The sequence below is a fragment of the Suricata suricatta genome, chromosome 16 (genome assembly GCF_006229205.1).
Source record: "Suricata suricatta isolate VVHF042 chromosome 16, meerkat_22Aug2017_6uvM2_HiC, whole genome shotgun sequence".
NCBI lineage: Eukaryota > Metazoa > Chordata > Mammalia > Carnivora > Herpestidae > Suricata > Suricata suricatta.
The window spans coordinates 10997586-11004954 of NC_043715.1; the positions used below are offsets into that span (position 1 = coordinate 10997586).

The 7369-nt window shown below is 40.8% G+C and overlaps 1 long non-coding RNA gene across 1 annotated transcript; it reads right to left on the reverse strand.

The window, feature by feature from the left end:
• Positions 1-545: 545 nt before the first annotated feature.
• On the reverse strand, positions 546-5714 carry LOC115281054. The gene is made up of 3 exons (XR_003904048.1): positions 5577-5714; positions 1035-1096; positions 546-623 (listed from the first exon to the last, which is right to left on the reverse strand). It is a non-coding gene; the product is annotated as an uncharacterized LOC115281054 (long non-coding RNA).
• Positions 5715-7369: the final 1655 nt, after the last annotated feature.

A 7369-nucleotide genomic window follows, 5' to 3' on the forward strand; every position in this document is an offset into this window, starting at 1 on the left:
AAATCTTAAGGTCTGAATACATTATGAAATCTCTGGCTGCTTATGGCAGATTCCCAGGGTCTCACACGGTCTCCGGTGTCATTAGCATCCCAGCTGTGACAGCTTAATCAGTGTATTCACAGAGAACTACCACTGCTTCCTTACGACTGTATGCATGTAAAAGAGCTCTGAAAAGGCCCCTAGGATGGAATGAGAAGAAATACATTCCGTATGTACCCATTTCCATTGTATTTAATAAAAGTTACATTCTTGGGATTTTCACTTTTTATTTTGAACTTTTTTAACTCTGTTTATTATTTTGAGAGAGAGAGAGAGAGACAGCATAACTTGGGGAGAGACCGAGAGAGAGGGACAGAGAGAGACTCCCAAGCAGGCTCCACACAGTCAGTGGTTGGGGTTTGAACCCATAAACCATGAGATCATGACCTGAGCCGAAGTCAGACGCTTAACCAATTGAGCCTAACTAATAGGCACTCTATTTTGGACTTCTTAACTTGAATAGTGGAAATAAAATATAACTGATACTAAAACTTACTCACATTTCTTCTTGTAGCATCCAGACAGCAAGCGGCCTCAGATTTTAGAACAGTAGGATTCAGTGATAACATTGGATTTCATCAAGTCTGGGAGCCAAGAAAAAATGACATGAATATCTTAGAAAACCAGAATAATGTGAAAGTATCTAAAATAAAAGGGTAACTTTAAATGATACAATAATAACTATAATTTGATAGACTATTTAACAAAATATTGAACATCAATTATAATTGAGTGTTCTAGTAGTAAACATATTGTAAATTCCAATTTTGTTAACAATTTTATATCATCTGGGCTCATAATTAATGCTGGGTTATGAAATAATTATTGATAGAATAACTTTAGTTTAGCAGTATCATAATTATGTTATTAACTATTAAAATATTAACAGAAACTTAATTTTGAATACAATTATTACCAATACTAGCAATTGACAAAATATTATGTTTCATCATTTTTTAGGGTAATACTTTTCTAAATTTATCATTAATACTTACACAGAATCATATGCAATATCTCTGGGCAAATAAAGTGACATTCCTTATATTGATGTCATTTTCTGTTTGAAGAAAGAAAGTGAATCATTGGAGATGAATAGATGCTGTTGCATTATGTCTTAATGTTCTTTCATTTTCAACATAATCCGATATTATTCATGCCATGCTTTTGAAATTTCCAATATTTGTCAATTTCTTCATTTGAAAATTTGAAGTTCATCCACACAGTTAAATGCATGCTTTAAAATATTTTTTCTGGTCCAAGATACATTACATAAATATTCAAGTTACAGTGAATCAGACAATTTTAATCTAAAACTTGTGGTCTGTCAATACAATATGTTGACAAGCTTTAAGAGCACAGACCTTAAATTTCACAATAGTGTGTGACTCATTCATTTACATGTTCATTTAAAGTAATTTTTCAATGCGAATTGTTTTTGGAGTTTGCTCCGCACATTCACCTACTCGGGTGGTAAACATTTCATGACCCTTTCCATTATACTGTCTTTTTATAAGTTAATTCTCTTTTTTATAACAGTTTTATTGAGATATAATTCATTCACCATAAAAACACATATCCTTTTATGGTGTACAATCCAGTAGTTGACAGTAGCTAATTTTAGAAAATCTTCATAATCTTTAAAGAGAAATCCCCTCCCTATCAGTCAGCACTCAGTGCCAGTTTCCTTCCTCCCTTAATAGTTAGTGGAAACTACTAATCTACTTTCTGTGTCTATGGATTTGTCTATTCTAGACATTTCAATATGAATGGAATCAAACAACAGTGGCCTTCTGTGTCTGGCTTCTTTGACTCCGCATAATGTTTGCAGGTTCACCCATGTTAATAGCATATATTTCATTAATTTACATGTCTGAATAATAATGCATCATAAAATACACCCCATTTTATTTATCCATTCATCAGTTAAAGAACATTTCATATGCTAACAGTCAGTAATTACCAACATCTTTTTTCAATATTCTTTTTAAGTAAAGAGTTTGAGAATAAAATCTGGGAAAGAGAAAGGTGTGCCCTCCTGGAGGATGAAAAATGAAAAAAAGTCCTCAGATCCCCCCAAAAATGATCTACAAAGTTGCACTGTAAACCCAGGAGGAAATTTGTCTCCAAGAGAGTCGATTCAATGTGCCCGTAAGAATGACTCAGTAGTCAACTTGGCAGCCAACATTTATCCAAGGAATATGTGTGCACACAGACACACACCCACATATACATATTGGATCCAGTGTACAGACTGCCATTTTATTCTGTTAAGTCATGAATGGCTTAAACATTTTCAGAGAAAGAGCTACATTTTTTTTTCTGAATTGAAGTACTTTTTCAGCACTGTGAATATTTTATGCAAAATACTTTCCATAATAGAAATTTCTATTTCGTATCAGCTCCATTACCTCTTCAGAATTTCTAGATGTGCTATAGGCCAGGCACCACGGTGCTCAAATGGGGGTCACTGTACAGCCTCTTGTACTCCTTCGCCAACATGGCATCTGGCAGTGAGGGAAGCCTTAAGCCCTGTGGGACTGTCCTTTAAACATTTTCTGGAACTGAAATGGTTGATGGAAGGGTGGCAGGGGTGGCAATAGATGGAAGTAAGTTGGAGAGAGGGGAGGGTAGAGAGGGGTCAGACATCTGGAGAGAATGGAAAGGAGGTGATCCTCCAGGAAGGCCTCAGGGTACCCTGGCTGCCTGGGCACCGGCCCTGCCCTTTCCAGCAGGTCCAGGATGCCACCAGCCCGGGCACCCGCCTTCCCTCAGTCAGACTCCTCATGGCTCCGTTATTTTCTGTCAATGCTTTTCTTTTCCTCCTATCTTGACCCCAGATCCAAATTTGAGAGCAGACATGACAATGGATCCAGCAGCTGGGCTGCATTTTTCCAGCTCACCTCCTGCCCCCACTTCTCAAAGCAACGTGTGAGAAAGAGCAAAGCTGCACCTGATGCCCAGGACAGCGCCTCGTACCCTCAGTTACATCTTGGTGTTCTTCTGCAGAACATAAATGTTTTTACAGACTATGGACATCAGACATGTCCACTCTGTGGCCGTGACGGATCAAGACACAAACAAGATCACATTATGACCCTGCTGGGCACAGACAAATTGCAACATTGTCTAAGCCACAAATACCCACTGCTCTCTCCTGACCAACAGAGTGAGTGACTGCTGCTCCCTCACAATTATGGTGCCAGCCTTGCTCAAGCTTCCCTCCCTACTATTAAAATACCAATCATGGAACCACCCTGTTCCATGGCAGTACAAAATCCAGAGAAAATGTCTTTTTCCATGCACTCACCCCAAAATCACCCAGCATAAGTGGAAATCCTAAAAGGTCCTTCTGCAAAAGCAACAACAATCCCAAGGAGGATTGTGGGGGAGGGGGGATCCGTAAGGAACAAGCAGGACCAGGAACAGTGTTTGAATGAGGCCCCTGGGAGGGGTCAGAACAATCCCTTTAGCCACTGCAGACTGGAGTAAGGCTATCAGGAAAATGCTCCCTTCCTCCCCCAACCCACCCCCGCCCCGCCATGGGGACTGGGCCATGCCCAGGCTCCTTGCCACCCTCATTAGGGGAGCAGGGTTGGATTCCACTCCCCCTAGTCACCTAAGGTTTCTATGACCACACTATACATACAAGTGGATCTTTCTGCTTACCCTAGACCCTTATCTGAGATCTGCTTATCTTTCTGAGACCCTCCAGGCTATTGCTGCTATGAAATGAGAGCAGATGAGGAAGTAAAATGAGTGTTACAGAAGATAAAAGAAATAGTTAGGGTCCTACAACAAATCTGTAGTCAAGTAACAATGGCATGGTGTGCTTGTGGACATCAACAACATCAGAATTATATGCATACATGTTTTCACTCCTATGTGCGAAAGAGAAGTTTAAGAAACTTAACAGAAGACCATGGAGGAAGGGAAGGGAAAAAAATAGTTTCAAACAGAGAGGGAGGCAAACCATAAAAGACTCTTAAATACAGAGAACTGAGGATTGATTGGGGCTGAGGAGAGGGGAAAATGAGTGATGGACAATGAAGAGGGCACGTGAGATGAGCGCTGGGTGTTGCATGTAAGTGATGAATCACGGGATTCTAACCCCAAAGCCAAGAGCACACTGTATACGCTGTATGTTAGCTAATGTGACAATAAATTATATTTAAAAAAAAAAAGAATTATGCGCATATGAGAAATGGAAATGTGTGGTGTCAGACAGTGTGTCATTAGTTCGCCCTGGTGGGGCTGGGTGATTTGATTTAAACGTAAACCACAGGGCCACTGCCTCCAGTGGAAGAGGTTGTGGTTCTGGAAAAGTGCGATGCACAACTCTGTGATTACATGTGCAGCCCTGGGAAGGAGGGCCTTTGTTTCTCACTCTGCTCACAGTCAGGAGAAACCCTGCCTTGACCTCCCCTAGTCCCTTCTGCTACCAGGGTGGGAGTGCCTCACCCCTCTCTGACAAGGCCCGAATCTTTGCTATTTCAGTTAACTCTCCAAATCAAAATCCCCCCGATATTGACTGTGAAACTGGATTTGTATCCACTTTTTTTCTTCTTTTTTAATATTTATTTATTTTTGAGACAGAGAGAGAGTGCACGACCAGGGGATGGGCAGATGAAGAGGGAGATATAAAATCCAAAGCAGGCTCCAGGCTCTGAGCTGTCAGCACAGAGCCTGACAAGGGGCTCGAACTCACAGAACTCAAGATCAGCCAAAGTCGGACGCTTCACCAACTAAGTCACCCAGGAGACCCTTGTCTCCACTCTTTAACAAAGAGATGAGGATCACTGGATAACTAAATCCAGAGAGGTCTTTGTTTTACTCCTTTGCGTCCTTTCTTCCTAAAGTACAAATAAACATCTTCTCCAAGATGGAGACACTCATCTCTTGCAGGCACCATTCTGAGCCGCACTTACGTCCAGGGACAGTCCTTATTTTCTGCATGTCACTTGACCACCTGAGCACGTAACTTCACATGATCTTCAAGAGAATGGAGCCTGTCCTACTAGTACTATCTTAGGTTTCACACCTGAGTTAAGAACAAGTCTCTTGGAACTTTTCATTTAGAAAATGAATCTCATACCCTTCTAAATTTCATGAAAATTTACTGCATTAAAAGAAGCAGCCGGCAGGGGAGGCTCTAACAAATGGGTTTCTGGGAATATTCAGATAATTATTTAAAAATGAAGACTTAGGGGCTCCTGGGTGGCTCAGTCAGTTAAGCATCCAGCTCTTGATTCTGACTCAGGTCATTATCTCAGAGTCGTGAGTTTGGGCCCTGAGTCAGGCTCTGTGCTGACAGCATAGAGGCTGCGTAGGATTTCTCTCTCTTCTCCCTCTGCCCCTCCCTGGCTTGCTCTCACTCACTTTCTCAAAAAATAAATGAACATTAAAAAATTAAAATAAACAAAAATGAAGGCTTAACCCTGATCATAGAGCTTAAGATACAACCACCAAATCTGAATATCTACTTAGTGAGTGTCAATTTTGTCATGGTAATAAGTGACCTCAAAACACTAGCGGCTTACCTCAACAAAAGTCTGTTTCTCATCCTTCTGGGATTCAGGTCAACGGGATCATCATTATCTAAGACAGGGCACAGTAGTGAGAAGAGAGCAGTGGCTCAAAAAGGTGGGAGAATTCTGCTCAGAGACGGTGCAGACTGCGTCGTCAGGCCCACTCATACCTCACTGGCTGAAAGAAATCACAGGGCAAAGACGTAAACCAATTGGTGAAGTAGAATCCACTTGGAGGACACGACCTGACTAGGCTGGTGCCTGAGGGTGGCCATGAAATAAGTGGCCCTTCTTAAACATACGGTGGTTCATTTATTTGGTCAAAATTAGCTTGCGTCCCTAAAGTGTACAAATTATCTTACCCTCCTCCACCAGACACAATATGAAATATTTTCCAAACCAAAAACCTCCACTGACACTCAAAGCAATTAGAAGATCCCAATGCAACTCCTTCATCAAGATATCAAAGAACAGGGACAGCTGGGTGATTCAGTCAGTTAAATGTCCGACTCAGGTCATGATCTCACTCATCGTGGGTTCAAGCCCCACACCAGCTCCATGCTGATGGTGCAGAGCCTATTTGGGATACTCTCTCTCTCAAAATAAATAAACTTAAAAAAAAAAAAAAGATCTCAAAAAACCCATGCTATGAGCCAGTTGGGAGGAGGGACTGGACCCATGTGGTAAACATCCTCTTATATACAAAGAAGACTGCACCCATTGGAACAGAGCAGTAGCAAGATTCAGCAGGGGAGATGTTTGGGGTAGACTTTTAACTGAGCATTCAATCAATTTCTGCTCCTGCTGATGTCACCAGACCAGATCTTTGAATGTCCCTTATCTTGCTTGGCCTCATTTGTAGGGACACTAGAAACTGCAGTAAAGAAAAACACAAAGGAAAACACACACAAATACAAACCAATTAACCTGATTCCATTTATTTCCAGGTGTAATTAGCCCATCTCCCAATTCATTACACCTAATTTTTCTGTCTCTCAACTAAAATATATTGAGCTATCACTTGTCTGTTGCAAAAGCACACTTCATTTTCTTTCTGTAGCAATTTACCAGAATACTCAAGGAAAGATTTATTGGTAGAAGTTTTAATTGCCATAAACCAAATTTTAAATCACCACCCAGGTCTGATTTTTGGGTTTCTTAACTATGCATAAAATTTTTGTTAGATAGCGTGTCTCCAAGTTTTTATTTCTTCATTTCAGTGAGTATAAATCTACCTGCACTCCTTACCTTGAACTTCAATGCATCCTTTCTATGTCCTACCCTTCTTCCCGCTGAACAACATATTCCTTTTTTCTTTCAACAGTAATAGAATGTACCTTTATTAACACATTTCTTTCTGAGCTCATTTCTTTCTAGATGCTCCCAGGCAAAAAGGGCCAAAAGTATAGAAACATGACAGAGGTATTTTGTTATCCATAATTCAAGGTGCAAGAGGGGTTCGCCCATATTCTGCCTTCCAGACTTTCACAGGTAACAGAACTTTGTTTCTTTTTATAAAGATTTTTAAATTTTTTCCATGTTTATTTCTGAGAGAGAGACACAGAGTGCGAACCGCAGGAGGAGCAGAGAGACAGACAGACAGACAGAATCTGAAGCAGGCTCCAGGCTCCAAGTTGTCAGCAGAGAGCCAGATGCAGGGCTCAAACTCACAAACCATGAGATCATGGCCTGAGCCAAAGTCAGACGCTTAACCAACTGAGCCACCCAGGTGCCCCACAGCTAACGTAGCTTTACCAAAATATTTACAATGGCATAACATGAGTAACCATCTTCCTAGGATTCAA